The sequence below is a fragment of the Pleurodeles waltl genome, chromosome 1_2 (genome assembly GCF_031143425.1).
Source record: "Pleurodeles waltl isolate 20211129_DDA chromosome 1_2, aPleWal1.hap1.20221129, whole genome shotgun sequence".
NCBI lineage: Eukaryota > Metazoa > Chordata > Amphibia > Caudata > Salamandridae > Pleurodeles > Pleurodeles waltl.
Genome location: NC_090437.1, coordinates 687,023,766 through 687,042,812, shown reverse-complemented (window position 1 = coordinate 687,042,812; position 19,047 = coordinate 687,023,766).

The following is a 19,047-nucleotide window of genomic DNA, read 5'->3' as shown; positions in this document are numbered from 1 at the left end:
GTAGCCTTTCGTAGAAAAAGAGGGGGCGGTAGCCTCCTGCAGCCTTTGTGAAAAAACAGAAGGGAAAATTCAAACAGTCACTGGTGCAAACAGCAGTTTAAAAAGCACCAGTTTGCAGAAACGCAGCGAGCCTATTGTAAACAGGCACAGGTTGGAGAAAAAACACTTTTTTACAAATGACAAGAATATACAGAAAATCTCTCGTCTTGCCAGCCTTCTAAGACTCTTGCTCACTGGGCTGTATTGGGATGCAGATAAAGCTGGGCTCACATTCAATCCAACTATCTTGTAAGGCTACTATGTTTCTGCTCCAGGCGTCCAAGCAGCTGCCTTAGTAAACAAAATGTTGATACCCCAATGTGTGCCAAGACTTTTCATTGACATGAACATCTTGACGCCTGAACCAGCAAGGATATTAAACCAGAAGGCTTGGTTTGCATCTTCAAGAATGGACATGCTGAATCCATCTACTTTTCTACCAGCACTTTATTGAGCTTGAGCGACCTTATCTAAAATTTGGCAAATGTTGTAATGGCACTTTATGACTTAGTCCAATCATAAGCATCCATATAATAACCTAAAGCAATTTTTAGTAGAAGAAATCACTATCATCTCACTGTAACATCACATTTTCTAATGCTACAATAAGTTGTTTGCACATAAGCACTTTAAAAGAGAATGAGATGTTTAAAATCATCAACTCTACTTTACCTCATCTCCTAGCAATATTGTGGGGGTCATTCCGACCCTGGCGGTCAAAGACCGCCAGGGCCGCGAATGACGGAAGCACCGCCAACAGGCTGGCGGTGCTTCCCTGCCCATTCTGACCGCGGCGGTAAAGCCGCGGTCAGAAAACCGGGTCCGGCGGTTTCCCGGCGGATTTCCCCCGGCTGGGCGAATCCGCCATGGGGATTCTGACCACCTTACCGCCAGCCTGTTTCTGGCGGTTTACACCAGAATGTCACTAGCATGGGCAGTGCATGGGCCCCCTAACAGGGCCCCAGCCTGCTTTTCACTGTCTGCCTAGCAGACAGTGAAACGCGTGACGGGTGCAACTGCACCTGTCGCACACCTGCAACACCGCCGGCTCCATTCGGAGCCGGCTTCAGTGTTGCAGGTCCCCTTCCCGCTGGGCCGGCGGGCGCTAACAATGTTAGCGCCCGCCGGCCCAGCGGGAAGGTTGGAATGGCTGCAGCGGTCTTTTGACTGCGGAGCGGCCAAATGGCGGTTCCCGCCAGGCGGGCGGTGACCGCCGCCCGCCGGGGTCAGAATGACCCCCTGTGTCTGCACATGTTGGAACAAGTTACTCTAAACACATGCACATCTCTTGAACAGTAGTCTACTTCACATGTACTAGCAATTTATACTGTGGTTTCCCCATTCAAAGGATAATTGGGGAGGCATTGGACATAGTGGGTGTTTTAAAGAACAATTTGTAATGGATGCTATCAATTGTTTTAAAAAAAAAGAATTGATGGATATTGCAAAGATTTTAATTAATTTGGCAATAAAAATTACTTAATTAGTTAGTGTTTGCATGGTATGGAGCACTGGCCACACAGCGACTAGGATTTTCGTCTCTTCCCCACAGTTCTTTTGGCCTGACTACAGGCACCTGTCTCGCATTATGTGTGCTTCCTACACCCACTTCATTTGCTGGCTGCGTGTGGACTTGCACTGTGGGACTCAGTGTTTGCAATTAGGGGTTGTGTCTTGGCCTTCATCAGCCAGTGGCTCATCAAGCTGCATTTGGGAATCCTCAAGCCCCTCTCCTTCAAATACTTCACTCCCATGGGCATGGGTATCGGTTTGAAAATGTAATAATAATTATATTCTGAACTAAGACTAAGTAATGTGTTTAATTTTGATGTGTTGAAAAAAATGAATTTTGGAAAAATCACATCAGCGTATAGTGAATGTACTACATCTCTCATGATGCACTGCAAATGTGCAAGGGTAATTTAGTTTCACTGTAATGTATGTGTGGGCCATATTCTATACATATTTATTGTTTGATATACACACACTTACACAATTCTACGCTATATTTAATGTGCTCATGCAAAGCCTATTAAGGAGTGGGTAAAGAGTCTTGAAGTTAACTTAATTGAGAGATTCCAGGTATTTCTGATGTGACAATTGTGCAAAAGCCTTCTACTGACTCTGGTTCCAAGGTTGTTTCTACAAGTTCCACACATTTTTCAAGTACAGGAGCAGGTGGGACAGTGAATGGACCTTCTTCAGCTGCTCTGGCCTCAGTGAGATGGCTTGCTTCCTTTTCCTTTGTCCTGGATCTGAGATCATACCATCATTTACAGGTTACCTCAATGGATTTTTGTGTCACTCCCACTGCATTTATTTTCTGCTGCATTGCCTTCCATATTTATTTCTGATACTTTGGCACTGCAAGGTTGCTTTCCAAATAATTAATAATGGTCGGAGACACATTCCTCAGTAAGTGTCTAGAGTTCTTTTTCAGAAAATGTAATGTTTTGTTTTCTGGCCCCAGCCTCCTTGTCTGTATCCTTTCTTGAAATTTCCGGAACTTTGGGACTGGATGGCAAACTCTCATGGAGAAAGAGAAATCATTTTTACGCACACGTTTAGCAACTATCCTCCGTACAGTTCACTGGCAAACTACTTCCTGGATGTGATGTCATCAGACAGGGGCAGAAGTATCATTTGCTATTTGGGAGAAATTTTGGTATTTAGGTAATTGTTATTTGTGATTCCCTAAATAGCGAAGAAAATGAATACTGATTCATTCAACCACAATTTATGTCATGCATTCCTAATTGTGATTACCAATTTGAGATGTGCAAAAATGTGCAAATAGGTAACCACATTTCAGGAATTTCATACACATGCCCCTATGTCTATGACACACTGTAAGGCATCTCCCACCCATATATTTCCAGGTAGAACCAACAAAATGGGAAATTGGACTTAAGAAGTTCAATAAATGAGCTAGACAGATACATTATTATTATTTTTTTTTAAAGAAGTCAAAGCTTTTGGTCAAAGTTTAACCAAAATTATCCCATAAGTCATAATATAATTGTCAGGTAAGGAAATATTCTCATAGCCTCCTGATATTTATATTTCTTAAGGCCACATTCATGTGGAAATGAAGAATAAATATACTTGGCGTGACAGCACTACCCAGCTAAAAGGACCTTGTAGCCCAGTGGGAAACACGTAAGTTATAATTTAATTTTCCTGTGCATGTTTTCTAGTAAACTGCACTTTGTTAAGCCTTTAAAATGTTTTGCAATAGACGTTGCTGTTCAAGAGAAACGTGCACTGTTTATCACGGTGCATTTCGCCCATATATAGATCTGTATTTAACATGACGTGTATTTACAAAGTGCAGGTTCCCTCTGAAAGCTATAGTGCAGCTGAAATAAAGTTTATTGATACCCAGCTCAATTGCACTCCCTTTTTTAAACTCAAAAGGACGAAAGGCTGAGTAAACATGCACGGATTCAAACTTTTGACCATGAGATCAAATACAAATCTCCAAAGTGGATAGTCAAATGACACACTAGGCCATGTACTGCACCTCCAGATCCAGGAAAGCATGACCATCACATTTATTCACCAACCGTATGTGCTCATTTTGTCGGGGCTTGGGTTCACTGTGCATGCATGGCTCAAGCACTTTTCTGACATGTGCCACGTTTCTCAGCATAAAAATGATCTGGTTGGCGATCTATATGTGAAGTTATTATACAGTCGTCTAGAAGGGTCAGAATCCTTCCAGGACAGAATCGACAGCACAGCAATTCTAGACGCTCAACCACATTTGGTACCCTTGAACAGTCTTGCAATACCATATATTATTTGCATTTCATTAACACATAAAAAAAAATCCAATGAATTCTTCAATTTCTCACTCTACCCATTTCACAATTATGTATGATGCTTTTTAACCAATTTATTCATTATGGTTACATTTTCCTGTGCCTCAGCATCCGTTAGAGAATTTCGTCCCCGTAGTTCATGACGTTTGCCCATATGTTCCCTGTTTGTTCAGGCAGCCTGAGGTTCGTAGACAGATTTCTCCATTTAGAAATGTTGGGATGTTCTACTGATTACCAGTTCTCTGCAATGTATGTTTTTGGTATAGTCCTCATTGCCAATACCAGGTTCAGTTCTAACAAGTGTGGTGGCCTAGGTCATCCAAAATATTCAGGAATGACATTTGTGGCATGATCACTACCAGAAGTGTCGGGGGGGCATGGCAAGGGAGGTGCTTGCCCCCGTCCTCCCCCCAGATTTAGAAACAGCCAGGTGTGCAGGCTCACAGTGCTGCATAACACTACAGCCACAGTAGTGTTACACTGCTTGCACTAGTACTGCTGCGGCCCCCGTTAAAATTATGCCCCCTTGAAAAATTACCTTGGGTGGTGGTTTTGGAGGCACAGGACCACTCCTGGTACCTCTGTCACTTTCATCAACTGCCCCAGGTTAATTGCAGAGGCAGTGGACTTCAGGAGAGAGATAAAGAGAGGGGGAAGGTAAAAAGAATGTGATCCGAGAGGGAGAAGAGAAAGAGGAGAGCAGGTGGGAGAGAGAATGGATAGAAGGAGAGATATTGAATGAGAAGACATAGGAAGTGCCCTTGTTTGAGCATTTTTGCCAGGGCTTGTCTTGGTTCTTCATTCCAACCCTGTCTGTAGCTCCAAATAGTCTAATAACCCTTGCCTATCTAGCACCTAAGCCAGTTAGGGAAAGAGTCTCACTTCATACACTTATGCTTTCCCACATATAACATATACAATGTATGTATTTCAGGCCTTTTTCATCTATGCACATTGAATCTGGAACAACATCCCTGTATCCACCTCAACACTTCTCCAGGTTAGGAGTCATTTAAAGACAGACATCTCTGAAGATTACTACAACACAATACACCAAAGAAATACAGTGACCACCTATCTCTCATATCACCTTTTGACTCTATGCTCCCTTTTGACCCTCTACAGTGCTCTACTGCCTTTTTGGTCAGGTTTGGGCTATGCAATTACCAAATACGTAAATATTTGAGCTGTGTAGGAAATTGGGTTATTAGTTGTGTGGCCTGCACAAGTAATAGGTCAACAATTATTCTTACTGGGAACTACGAAACCCCATTGCTGTGCTTGACTCTCTCAAAGTAGCGAGGCAGAGCAGTCCAAGGCCTACTCAGGGGAGATGGTGTGGGCTAGTAATTCCTGTTTCCTGACACGCAATAATAACAATTAATAAATGATTGTCCAGTAACTACTTTTTCTTTATGCAGTAATTTCCAAATATACACATTGATAGATGGAAAATATCATAGATGACATTACATATTCACCTTTGACCCCCTAAACAGGTCATGCCAACATATTAAGTAAGTCTATTGACTTGGTGAAAGGTTCAAGTTAAACAAGTCACATGTAAAAGCCTAAATGCAATCGTCAATTATAATAATCAGGTGTTTGATGCACTTATTACTGTTAATAAAACAAATACAATGTGAGCAATAATCATTGTCAATTTTTTTATCTCAATAAAGCATTGAAAAAGAACAAAACATGTGTCTGAGTTGTTTTTTTAGATTTTCAAATAATAAAAATTGGAATCATAAAAGCAGCCTCTAGAAGGAATCACATTTTGACTACATTATACATAACCATACACTTAGGGCCAGATGTAGCAAAGTGTTTGCGCCTCGCAAACGGCGAAAATCGCCGTTTGCGAGGCGCAAAAGCCACTTTGCTATTCAGAAATGCATTTTGCGAGTCGGCTCCGACTCGCAAAATGCATTTCCGACTCGCAAATAGGAAGGGGTGTTCCCTTCCTATTTGCGACTCGCAGTGGGATGCAATTCCATTTGCGACCGCGTACGCGGTCGCATATGGAGTCGCAGTTACCATCCACTTCAAGTGGATGGTAACCCACTCGCAAATTGGAAGGGGTCCCCATGGGACCCCTTCCACTTTGTGAATGGACCCAAAAATATTTTTTCAGGGCAGGGAGTGGTCCAAGGGACCACTCCCTGCCCTGAAAAAATACCGAAACTAAAGGTTTCGGTTTTTTTTTAAGTGCAGCTCGTTTTCCTTTAAGGAAAACGGGCTACACTTAAAAAAAAAAAAATGCTTTATTTAAAAAGCAGTCACGAACATGGAGGTCTGCTGACGTCAGCAGGCCTCCATGTTAGCGAGTGCCTATACTCGCAATGGGGCCGCAATTTGTGACCCACCTCATGAATATTGATGAGGTGGGTCATTGCGACCCCATTGCGAGTCGCAGTCGGTGTCTGAGACACCGTACTGCATAGCAATTTGCGACTTGCAAATTGCGAGTCGCAGGGACTCGCAATTTGCAAGTCGCAAATTGCCAAGTTGCTACATCTGGCCCTTAGTCCCTAGCAGGAACTGCTAAGACTGCACCTTTCTTAGACATATGCAGACCACAATAACTGCAACAATACAATCACCCCAAAGACAACACAGCACTTCCAACTGACAAACAATAGCCCAATCATAGAAGTGTTTAAAAGATTATTAAACATTATATAAGGGTCCTGAATTCCTGACCCCCACAGACCTAGGGTCAGTAAGTTGATACACATTTTTGAGGGGAGCTGCTATGCTCTTGCAACTCCACACACACTTCCTTGATCACGTTAGTGGTGCCCCTACCATCCTGGGGTCACCATGAGGGGAGAAACACATGTAAACTGAAGAGCCCTGCAGGGCATTATGGGGCGCTCCTCCGGGAACAGTGAATATTTTAACATTGGCTCTTTCGCAGTGCTGGGAGAAACATGAAGACTTTTGTTTGTGTTTTCCTTTTTGTTTTTGGTGGGGTGCCCGGTCCCACCTGGACACCTCCATGCCTTCTTTCATGGGGGTAGCCTCAGGAGCCCACCACTTGCCGTTCCACTGCATCTAGCACCACATGATTCAATAGCGTTTCTCTCCCTGCCCAAGGTGCAGCTTTCATCCTTGGTCACTTCTCTCCACCAAACAGGGCACCTGAAGCGGGGACAAGTCCAACACAATTGTGGTGGGACAGGACGGTGCCCCATGTCATCCATTTGCTTTAGGGGAACCACGGATGGGGTCTCAGCCCCCTATCAGTAACCGGCCTGGGTATGGGGTCCAAGGGCAAGTACATAGAGAGTCCAGGGAAGGGGCCCCAGGCACGCCTCCTCTCTGATGAAATTAATTAAATAAATCCTCTGCTGACCCCAGGGCCCTAGATTACCTGCCGGTATTTTTCAGGTAGGCAGTAGGGTCCCACACACTCCATTGCCGGTGAAAGGTCAAAAGTCACCAAACTTTAAAATGCCATAACACTGACCCCGTTGGGCTCAAATTACTCTTTGTGGTAAACACCAGCCACCAGGCCTGTTGCAGCAGACCTCCAAAGTAACGTAGCCTCAGGCTCACTGCTCCTTACTAATACCTTATTCCCCTCCCTGTGAGCAATATCTGAGATGTTGGTATTTTCTTTTCATCACAGTACCAGTTTGAATTATGTTATGCCTTTGAAACCTCATGTAACTTGGCAACTCAGTTATTAACATAATTGCAAAGTTTAAAGCAGATTTAGACCAATGTTTGTTGTCAAGATATCTTCTGAGCACCTGGGCCTCTCCCAGGTAGTCCAGGAAGCACATGTCAACTGTCTACAATCACCTGGGCCTCACCCAGGTAATCCAGGAAGCACATGTCAACTGCTGACAACTGCTGGTTCTTTAATTGATCCTCCTAATGGAAAAAAGACAGTTGAGAAACGTGCAATTAACATAATGACTAACAAGTTCCTCTTTTTTTCCCATATGTTTCCTTGCACCTGGTTTGGGCCGGCTATAAACACCAGCATTTCAGGACTAAACCCTGCTCAGCCTTGTTTAACTTGGAAGCGATGCTTACCTGTCGCCAGTCTTGGGCAGCCTTCCCTTTGCAGTGGCTGTCCTCTCTTCGCAGTGACATCTACACCTTCAGAGTGGCAGGCTTCTCCTCACAGTTACCGCCTTCCTGAGTTCCGATCTAGTATTTCCAATCTTCTCTACAGTTACCTCAATACCTGCGAAAGGCGGGCAGCTTGCAATTCATCTTGCGCATTGCGCTTTCTTGCGCTGGCAAAAAGACATGCGTCATCCCAAATAAGGTAACACAGGTTTTTCTGTTTATTTTGGGATCTTGATCAGTGCTGATTAATCAAACTTATCTAAAGACAGCAATAATATTCAGATCAATCTTGTGACTGAAAAGACATTACAGAAAGTCGTATTTCTTTTAATAGCTGCGCCTTGCTGTATCTTGTGCGAATAGTTTTCAATCCATGTTTTTACTGATCAGAATCTGATGTTGGTGTTCTGAAGGCTTTTGGGACAATTGAGAACTATAATCTGATTGTCATTGCATATTTGCATATAAACCTTGAGCTCTTGAGACTCATGAACTACTGAAGAATTTGAAATAGTTTTGTTGTAGTTAACCCAGTTATTTTCTCTCAGTGGAAACCCTTGTACATTATTTTTCCAGTTCATGATAATTCCTGGATAATTCTTGAATCACACTGGGGAATGTTTATAGTGTGAATTATTGGTATGTTGATTTGAGGTTAGTTAATGCCAAAGATCTGCTTGGTTTTTCTTGTTTTAAAGAATGGTTTCATTATAGGAAAATCCGAGTCCAGACCCTTGAGTCTGGATAATCCTGATTGCGAGTGTCCTGAATCCAGAACAGAATCCAGATATCCTTGAGCCCAGCAGTGCCCAGAGTAGAGAAATACGAAAACCCAGAATTCCTCGTATTTCTCTCTTTCTCTCCCATCCCAACACCCCTTCCACTTGGAAACTCTTAGGGTTCCAGTGTGTCCTTCATTGCTGCCCTGACAGTTCTCATTGGGATTCAGGGATTATCGTGGCTACATTGGAGCTACCTAGAGTTCAGGTGACTGGCTTGCAACACCAGCCTTTCTCCTGGTCTCGGTTTCTGAGCCCAGAAGTCCAGGGCTTTTCCCAAACTGATCTTCAGAGAGTGAAAGGAGGCCATCATCACTGGTCCATGGGATGACCCACTGGTCCTGGAGTCAACTGGGAAGACTCCTTATTCCTTTCTGGGCATCATGGTGTTCCTTCCAGTTCTCCATGGTAGTACCAGGGTCTATCAGTGAAATGCAGAGAAATCACCAGGCACAATAGAGTCTACCCCTTGTGCAAGAGTTTTTACTGGGGAAAGGAAAGTTCTAGCAGTCAGGCACCATGGCCAATTTTAGAGTGCCACATCATGCTGGAATAGTTCAAGATGGTGGCATATAGAAGTCACCAGTCACATCACCCCTGGGGGCCTCAGCTCCGCCCCTTGCTGACATCAGTGCCAGGGCCTTCCTCTCTAGAGTTTCAAAGGTGAACCCATTTCTGTGTTGACTCCAGAAGTCTTGGCTCCCTCTTTTATTCAGTGTGCTTAGACTGGCCCATCCCTGGCACAGTGTGAGAGCTGACTGATTGATTCAGATCATTCCCCTTCACCCCTTTCCTCCTCAGGAGCTGGGTGAGGCCTTTGTTCCTGCTACTAGAGAGAAATGTAATTAACCGGGCACAGCAGGGTGACAAAAGTCCTGGGTGCCGATGCTAAGCTGAGCCAGAGAAACATGACTATTCTGGATGACCCATAAGTTGTGCGGACATCATTATGAAACTTGCAGAATTTATTTGCCCGCATGGGGTACACCTCAATTCAATATGTCAATGATCTCTGTAGGCCAAACTGAAGCAAAATTGCTCTTTAAGGCATTTTTCTCCCTATGTGTATAATAAAGTGTCACTACAGACAAACCAGTAAATCACACTGACTTTCCCTGTTAGCTTACACTAGCATCGTAAGGCTGAGCCCAGGTCGATAGATAATCCGGCAGAGTCCCCATTGTGCCAAGATACCTGCGTGCAGTTATCTGGCTGTGCATGACAGTAGTCTCCCACACGCAGCCCACACATATGTGTACAGGCATATGTACACATGTTCTCGTGTAAGTAGCCACGTTCCCCTTACCCTTGCTGCATCTCATCAGCTATACCTTAAAAGGCGGACACTGATGGTAAACTGGAGATGTCGATTTGCAATGTAGTTTCTGTGAGCAAGACACATACAGTGAGATTCACCCACAATAGAAAGTCTAATACCAGGCAATATAAAATGAAAAAAGTTGGGCATACTGAATAAGTGGAACCAAATTGCGACAAATTAAAAGAACCTATATAGAATAAAAGTGCCATATCCCTGGGACCATCAATGAGACGTGCTAGTCCCCCTCATTCAGTTCTCTTAGGTCCTTCTCCCATGCCTGTTCGAGAACTGGAAAATTATCTATAGTATTAATTATTAGGAACCCACAAACCTAGAGATGCCATGGTCCAACAAATTGGACATTGTGAGTCTTCTACATTCCTCTGACATGGTTGTAGTGCATGCCACAATTATACATAGTGAACACTGGTTAGGAAGTAGCCTACACTGTTTTTAAGCACTTCGAAGGACTTCATGTAATTATGAGTAACTATATTCACAACCAGTCCCTCCACATTTCTAACCCGTGGGACTAATTTTCCAACTTATAGGAGTGATTTGCCCATCAGTTTCCAATCCCAGCCCCCCATGTTACCTTTCTGCTGATGGCAATCTTCCATAAAAAAAAATCTTGTGAAGGAAGGTCACCCCATTCCCATAACTCAGTTTTTGTGTGCTGACTCATTCTCGGAGCAAACTATCCAGTCAGTGGTAATTGCACAGCTCTGTCATATAATGCAAGGTTTGCCAAATCAAAGCCGCTGTCAAATTTAGACTTTCATAATCATCAAAAAGAGAGAGTCAACCCCATAGTGTGTCAAACTGAAACCTCCCAAAGTCTATTCAGAAAGGGATATCATTAACTTTCATTAAAAAAATCTCACCCCCTGATTAGTACAGTGGCATGCTTCATCATAGAATTCTCCCTGATGCAAAATATATCGGGTGTGCTAACAACCTTTGCCCTCAGGAGACCACTAATTTGGGAAGGACTTTGACTATATAAAATTACCTACAAGGAGTCCTAAATCTGTAATTTAATAGGGGTCCTTGTTGCAAGATTAAAAACTAAGGGTGATGTTTTTGAGGTTTTGTTACTCGCGCATCTGTTACAGTCATGATCTACATACTTCAGCCACCTTTTTTGCCAGTTTCTGATCACATGGCTTTGCTCAGGATCTAAACCAATCCCTATATTTCCCAAATACTCTATATTGCTTTTTTTCCCACAAACAAACGTTGTTCTGTTACAAGCACTCATTAACACTCATTCAAACCGATTCTTGAGAGTTTCTCTGTATTATGATCAGTATTGTTTGTTTGCTTCTTAGGGCAATAGGTAATCACACACTTGTCAAATGATTGCACCCTCTGAACCACCTAGTCCTCAGCTCCAGCCCCCGAACGAATTTCCACTTTCACCACTTAGCAAGCATAACCCATGTACCGTTTCCCCACAGAAAGTCCAGCAACATAGTTGCCAAATATCAAAGAAAGTTGATGGAAATTTTGGAGGTTAACATAGGATTTGGAGAAGTGTCACAAATAACCATCCCCATTATTCACAGTAGCTAGGGGTGCCAATCGAGAAGATCGTTTTTGTCCCCAAATATCTGGGGGATGAGGCAAAGATACCAGGTCAACCTACCACCCTTCTCAAATTTGTATACATAAATATTGAACCCCTTCAACCACTATTACAAAGAATGCCTGGTAAACCCACGTTCCACTTTGTGTACCCCATTCACTGGTACCAAAACTGCATTGGGCCAGTTACCTTTAGGTTCTGAGTGGTTATAAGATTGCAGGCAGGGTATATGCTAGTTGAAGAACCACTATAAGCAAACACAAATTAAAGAAAAATAGCAGTTTTAATCGAGAGTAATGCTACCCACAACAGATAAGCATACTGCTTATTTCAAGAACAACCAGCATCTGAAAGCAGATTGCTCTCTAGGGATAGAACTACCAGTAACATTCTAGATATTGTACAAAGGCTTTAAAGGCACAGTTAGAGTAAGCATTAAAGACACAATTAGAGTAAAGACCACAAAATTATGACAGGTACTACATTACCTCACTTCCCTCATAAAAATAACAAAAATAACAAAAATAGAATAAACTGAGACAAAGTAAGACAATTCATAATTTAGTAATCTGACTGATGATTTCATATCTTAGCTGCTGCCTGTTTTATGATTCTGTTCAAGGTTCTTAATACACACCAAAGTAGAAGTACCTGCATCAACAACCGGAGGACGATGATTATCTACGATGGAACTGTTCTGTGGCGCTGAATAATCACAAAACTCAGAAAAATGACTGTAATTAACAGAAGCAACAGCTTAAATTGTAAAACTAACCCCATTGTCAGTGTATAACGCTGAATCTGAGGTATCCAGTTCACCTTCATTCATACTTGTACAGGTATGATTGAAAATCTCTGCTTACAAATTAGAAATAGGAGCATGATTATCTTTATTCATCCAACCTTTTCCATACAATTAAACAGAAACCTTACTTACTTCTACATTGCTTACTGAAGAGAAAACTTGACTCTCCTTTTTTTACTTTGAAATGTTTTGTAATCAGTACTCAGTTGCCAACTGTGAAGTTTGTCTTTCACATTTTTTCAAAGTTCTCTTTTTGTTTAATTTGTTTGTGAGCATCTTTTTCACACACCTTGCTAAGGCTAACCTGAACTTTGGTATTGAATTTGCAAACTGGATTTAACCAGTTGTGCACAAGTTGTATATTTCCTCTTGAATAGTGATACTCCTGTAGTAGAATGAGGAGACGGTAGGTAGGCACACATTTTCGCCTTAAGAAAATTGCTCTCATGAAGTCAAGACAAAAATGCGATTTGCATTTGCACTCCTTCTTTCAAAAAATGGTTTGCTCTTTCCATGCGACCTTTAGCAGAATAATTATATAGGGCAACTTGAAGATGCTTTGCATCATGAATTCTCAGAGAATTGTTCATTTCATTCAAAACAAAATAAGTGATGTTTGAGAGCAAGACATTTCAAAACGTTGCTCATTTCATTTGAAATAAAATGAGTGTCACTATCTGTGACAATTCTTTTGGAGATTCGTCTAATTAAAACATCACCTTTTGAAAACGTAATCACATTATTGATATGTGGAGAATTAATGAATGGAAATAAATCCATTCTGAACAAAATACTGTATCAAGACTGATATATACCTCTTTTCAGAAGGAAGAAGGTTGAAGAGTCTCAAAAAATGTAAAGGCACTTTGTCCCACGGACCATAAGGAAGTGCAAAAGGAAGTAGTGGTTTTTCGTTCTCCAGTGCCTGTTGAGGCACCACTGCGGGCACATGTTAATGATGCCACCAACCTGATTGTCCTTCAAAGGTTACCAGTAAAATTGTCTTACTTTGTTGCAAGCTTCCCAAGTACCTAACTCTCCCTCATAAGCGATCTTAATAATTTGCTCAGGTAATTCTACTGGTGGTATAAATTGACCGATCCTTAAGGAGATTTCATTTTCAAACGTTAATTTCAAAGCCCCTTGACAAAAGCTTCTAACATCAGAAAAGCATGCTGAATGAGGCCACCCTTCTCTGATAAATTTGAAAACCTTCTTCAAAACAAAATCATGAGAAGTAGCAGACAATCAATCACAGTGGCAGCTGGAAATTTTGGCAGGGGGAGGGCGGGAGGGGCACATATACACACACTCACTCACGCCCATGCAATTACAGACACGCACACACACCCATTCACAACACTCACAACAAATTCATACTTTTTTACATACATGCATGCTTGCACCTAACATTAAAAAACATAACACATACCTGTCCTTAAACTCCCAGAGTAGAAAGCCGTGGAGGTCCCAGGAGGGTTGATACTGCTGTCTTCCCTCAATGGCTGACATTAGGTCAGCCATTGAGGGGAAGCAGCAGTGCCTCAATCGTCACAGAGTGGGATGGGGTCAGTGAGACTGCTGAGTCCACCCCACTTTGTGACTAGGTGTCACTGATTGACACTCTGCCCTGGACTCTTCTGGGCTTAAGATTGAAGCCAATTAGTAAAGCCCCCATGTGTCATGATTTGGAGGGGGTTTGTATGATGGAACAACGCACCAGCCAACCACGTATGCTTGAATAACGAAGTCGGCACAACAACCGCGTTGTTTCCACAAAGGCCTTTACCACGCATGCCTTTACAATGATTTTTCTTTGTAAAGGCATGCCTAGTAAAAGCATGTGTGGAACAGCATGCATGGTTTTGGCATGGCATCCCACCACCTGCCCTAAAAATACAACTAACCTGACGCCCCCACCCACCTGTAAAACTACCCTGATACCCTCACCCACCCTGAGCCCTAAAACCCACCCAATCCCCCCACCCACCCTAAAATCAACTGACCCCCACCCTCAAAAATAAAACTACCCAACCCCTAAAAACAAATGTAACCCGACCCATCACCCCGCCCTAAAAATAAAACTACCCTGACCCCACAACCTGCCCTAAAAATAAAACTACCCCAACCCACAAAATAAAACTACCTGAACCCCCACCCACCCCAAAAATAAAACTACCCGAGCCACCCAACCACCCCCAAAAACTACTCCTATATCCCATCCACCCTGAGCCCTAAAACCTACTCCAAACCCCAACCCACCCTAAAAACAACAGACCCCTCCCCCAAAAATAAAACTTCCCTGCCCCTAAAAAACAAAATGACCCTACCCCCCACCCTGCCACTAACAACCCACCCTAAACACATAATTAACCCGACCCTTCACCCTGCCCTAAAAACCATAGTACCTCGACCCCCACCCCTTAAAAAAAATAACCTAACCACCCCACCCCTAAAAACTAACCCAACCCTCTCCCAGCCTCTCTTACCTGACTGCGTCCTACCCCAAACCCCACCCCACCCTAAATACAAAATTACCCTGCCCCTCCACCTCTGCCCCTAAAAACCGAAACCCCCACCCACCCAAATGCAAAACTACACCAACCCCCAAAAACAAAATTACCTTGACCCCACCCCTAAAAAGCCACCCACCACCCGTCCTCAATAGAAAATAACTCCTACCCGACCCCGCCACTGAAAACAAAATTACCCTGACCCCCCAACCCGCCCAAAAAAACAAAACTACCCCCCCACCCCACTTACCTGACAGCACCCTCTCCCAGTGCTGACTCCCTTTTTCTCTGCCTTAATCACGCTTGTGCGTTAAGGTAGAGAAAAAGGGAGTCGTTAATGCAAACATGGTTCCGCTTGCGTTAACAGCGTTGTCGTGGTTCCGGTATCGTTGTTCCAGATGTTTACCACTGGAGAGGCACTTTTGCTAGGCTGATGAGGTCTCACCCACAGGGCTGTGAAATCGTTAGCCTGTCAAAGTTTAGCTCAGGCAGCCAGGAGCCTCAACGTTTAGTACATGTCTAACTCCTGACTGCCTGACCGGAACAAGAAAAGTGTCTGTCAAGCTGACCTTTGCTCAGCTTGAGGGACACATAAAAAGTTGGGAAGGGATGGCCCTTCGCCCATATGGACACTGGCTGAGCAATCGTTATCTGAAAAAAGACTGCTGCTACAACACATGCATGATTATTATCACCTTGGTCATGCTGTTCTGTGCTAGATAAAGATACTCATGACAGACCATCAGCTCTGAAATATTTACTTTCTTAAACATATATAACATGCACGTCATACTTCTGTAATCTTGAAAGAAGTCTGACCAATCATGCTGAAGCTTGGCTCAGTCCTTTGTCATTCAGAAGTTATACTAGAGGTTTGTAACTTGCATACACATTAAAATGAGTGCACCAAGTATGTTTTACAATTTTGCACCGCTCACATGCCAACCAAAGCCTCTCACTTGCTAGTACTATAATAAGCTTCAGCCTCCTTCAGAGTTCTTGAGGCAAATGCAACTGTGATCCCCTTGCCACAAACTGACTGTCCAAACACTGCACCAATGCCCTTCTAACTACCATCAACAGTTATAAAACATTTCCCTTCAGGAACATATGGACTCATAGCAGGTCTTTTCACAACCAGACATCTGACTTCTTCAAAAACATTGCCTAAATAAAGTCCAAACAAACTTTGCTCTCTTCTTAAGTAAAGGCTGTGTCAGTTGCACAGCCAAAGTTACCCAGAGACAAAACAAGGGTAGGACTCGCAAAATCCTAAAAACATGCTTATTAGTGGGAGGAGCTGCTTTTTATATTGTTTCCAGGTTGCAGACTTGTGGTTCAATTCCCTCAGCAGGAATAGTGTGACATAAATACTCTAGGTCTTGAACCAGAAGTTTAAATTTTTCTGGCCTAACAGTCAAGCCTCTTTCATTTAAAACGTCCAAAATCCTTTGAACTACCAAAAAGCGTTAGGCTCTCTATTTTGTGAACATAAGTATGTCATTCTGGAAGGTTTGAATGCTGTCTAATCCCCCAAACAAGATATCTGTAGTTTTGTAAAACACACTGGCAGTCGATGCCAGACCAAATGGCAACCTTAAGTACTTGTAGGCACCCTGAGCCATGACAAATGTGGCAAGATCCTGAGAATATTTGCTCATAGGAATATGATGAAAGATAGAATGCAAACTCAATTGTAGAACAATATCTAACCTGACCAACGTTATCAATCATTTCTTGAATGCAGTGCAAGGGATGACAATTGACAAAAATATTCTGGTTCAAAGAACAAAGGTCTGCACACAAACTGCCCATTTCCTGGCCAAAGTGACTGATGAAACCCCGTTCAGATAAATTAGCAGGTTGAGGAACACTGTCTGAGCAAAGATAGTCAACTAAAATCTTCATACTCTTTCTTATACTGAGTGGTATGGGTCTGATGTTGTGAAATGTGGGAGGGGCGTTCTTCTTCTAATGAACACAGTGTTCAAAACCTCTAATTATTCTTGCTTGTCCTTTAAACACTCCAATAAATTTTCAGACTACTAACTGCGCTACTTCCTCATTGGTATCTAAATGCCAAAATTGGCATTTCACCAAGTACAATAAGAGTCTCATGACCCAGTATCAATAAAATGCCTAATTTGCTAAGTCCTTCCTCCCCACAATAGCTGGTCTTTGATGGCAACAGAAAGTTTTGTCCTGGTTTGTCTTATTAGATACTCAAATTAGGCATTAAAAATACCAAAGCATCTGTCGTGATCACTGAGGCTTTAGGATTGATGTCAGATTTCTTTAAAGAAATAGACAACAGGCCAACATTTACGAAGGTTGTGCCAGTTAAGACGGTGATAGGTGCAACAAAGCCAGCTATCACCATTAAGATTTGCTTTTAATATCATCTTCACAAAGGTATTGCTATCATTTGTAATGCTACTCTTGGTTTCAGTGATCAACAACACATTACAAAATTTATCTGACAGTCGTGTAGATTTAAGATTGCTGATTTTTGTGCTTTTTCCTGATGCTGCTAAAGCGGACTGAAAATGTCCTATCTTCTTGCATCTATTACATTTCTCTACTGGAGTTTGACAGGATGAATCATTTCCTAGATTATTCCTAGATCCACATATATAACAGTTTGTTTGTCTCTCTTATGCCTGCTAAATTTAATGTTGAAGGCACAAACCAAACTCTTATCAGAAATGAAACCTACAGGTGATAGACTTTTTTGGTTGGACAAAGCTTGAGCAGAAATAATTGATCTTTCAGTGCTTCCTGGAACACCTATCACCTCAGACAAAGTTGGGTTTCTGCATGTCAGAAACCACTCCTGTGTTTTTTTCAAGAAGAAATAAAAAATAAACTGTTTTCTAATATATGTCTCAATGCTGTTCTCAAATTCACATGTTGAAGCTAGTACACCAAAGCAGCAATTAATTCTTCCACTGACTCATCGCTCTTTTGTTTGGGCTTGACAAAATAGTACCTTTCCAGCAAGCCACTAAATTCTTCAGACTATCCTTTCCACATTCTCTCTTTATCTTCAATGAAAATGACCCAATCTGTGATTTCATCATTAGGTACCATTAGCGGAGGAAGATTTTAAAAGACTTTGGGGGTCATTACAACATTGGCGGTAAAAGCCGCTTACCGCCGTACAGAAGACCGCCAACACACCACCGCGGCCGCGGAATTCCGCCACAGCTATTATGACCCACATCTCAGAATCCGACAAAATTCAGACACCCACACAAGTCAGCCACACCAAAGGTCAGTGATAAACTGGCAAAAACAAAACCAACACCGTCACTCCAACAGAAATACGCCCACACTATCACGACACACGAATCCACGCAGCGGTCTTTCAACTGCGGTATTCCATTGGCGGTACACACGGACGCGCTCAAAATACACACACTCTTACAAAACACAGCCACATTGGAGAATTCAAAATACACACACCTGATACACATACACACACCACTCCCACACACCCAATACAATATAAAACACACACCCACATCACCCACAAACCCCTACTACCAAACCAAAAATTCTGAAAGAAGCACAGAGAGAGACACCACCAGCAAGTACAACAGCATCCACAGGCACATAACACCATCACCCACACAACTTCCACGCACCTCACACAACACACCACTACATATCACCACACTTATCACCACACACAGCACCCCACACATCACCTACACCACCCCATGGCACGGCAACAACAGCCCAGGTTCTCGGAGGAGGAGCTCAGGATCATTGTGGAGGAAATCGTCCGGGTAGAGCCACAGCTATTTGGATCACAGGTGCAGCACACCTCAATTGCAAGGAAGATGGAGCTATGGCGAAGAATAGTCGACAGGGTCAACGCAGTGGGACAACACCCAAGAAATCGGGAGGACATCAGGAAAAGGTGGAATGACCTACGGGGGAAGGTGTGTTCCGTGGTCTCAAGACACCACCTGGCGGTTCAGCGGACTGGCGGCGGACCCCCACCTCCTCACCCACAACTAACAACATGGGAGGAGCAGGTCTTGGCGATTCTGCATCGTGAGGGCCTCGCAGGAGTTGGTGGAG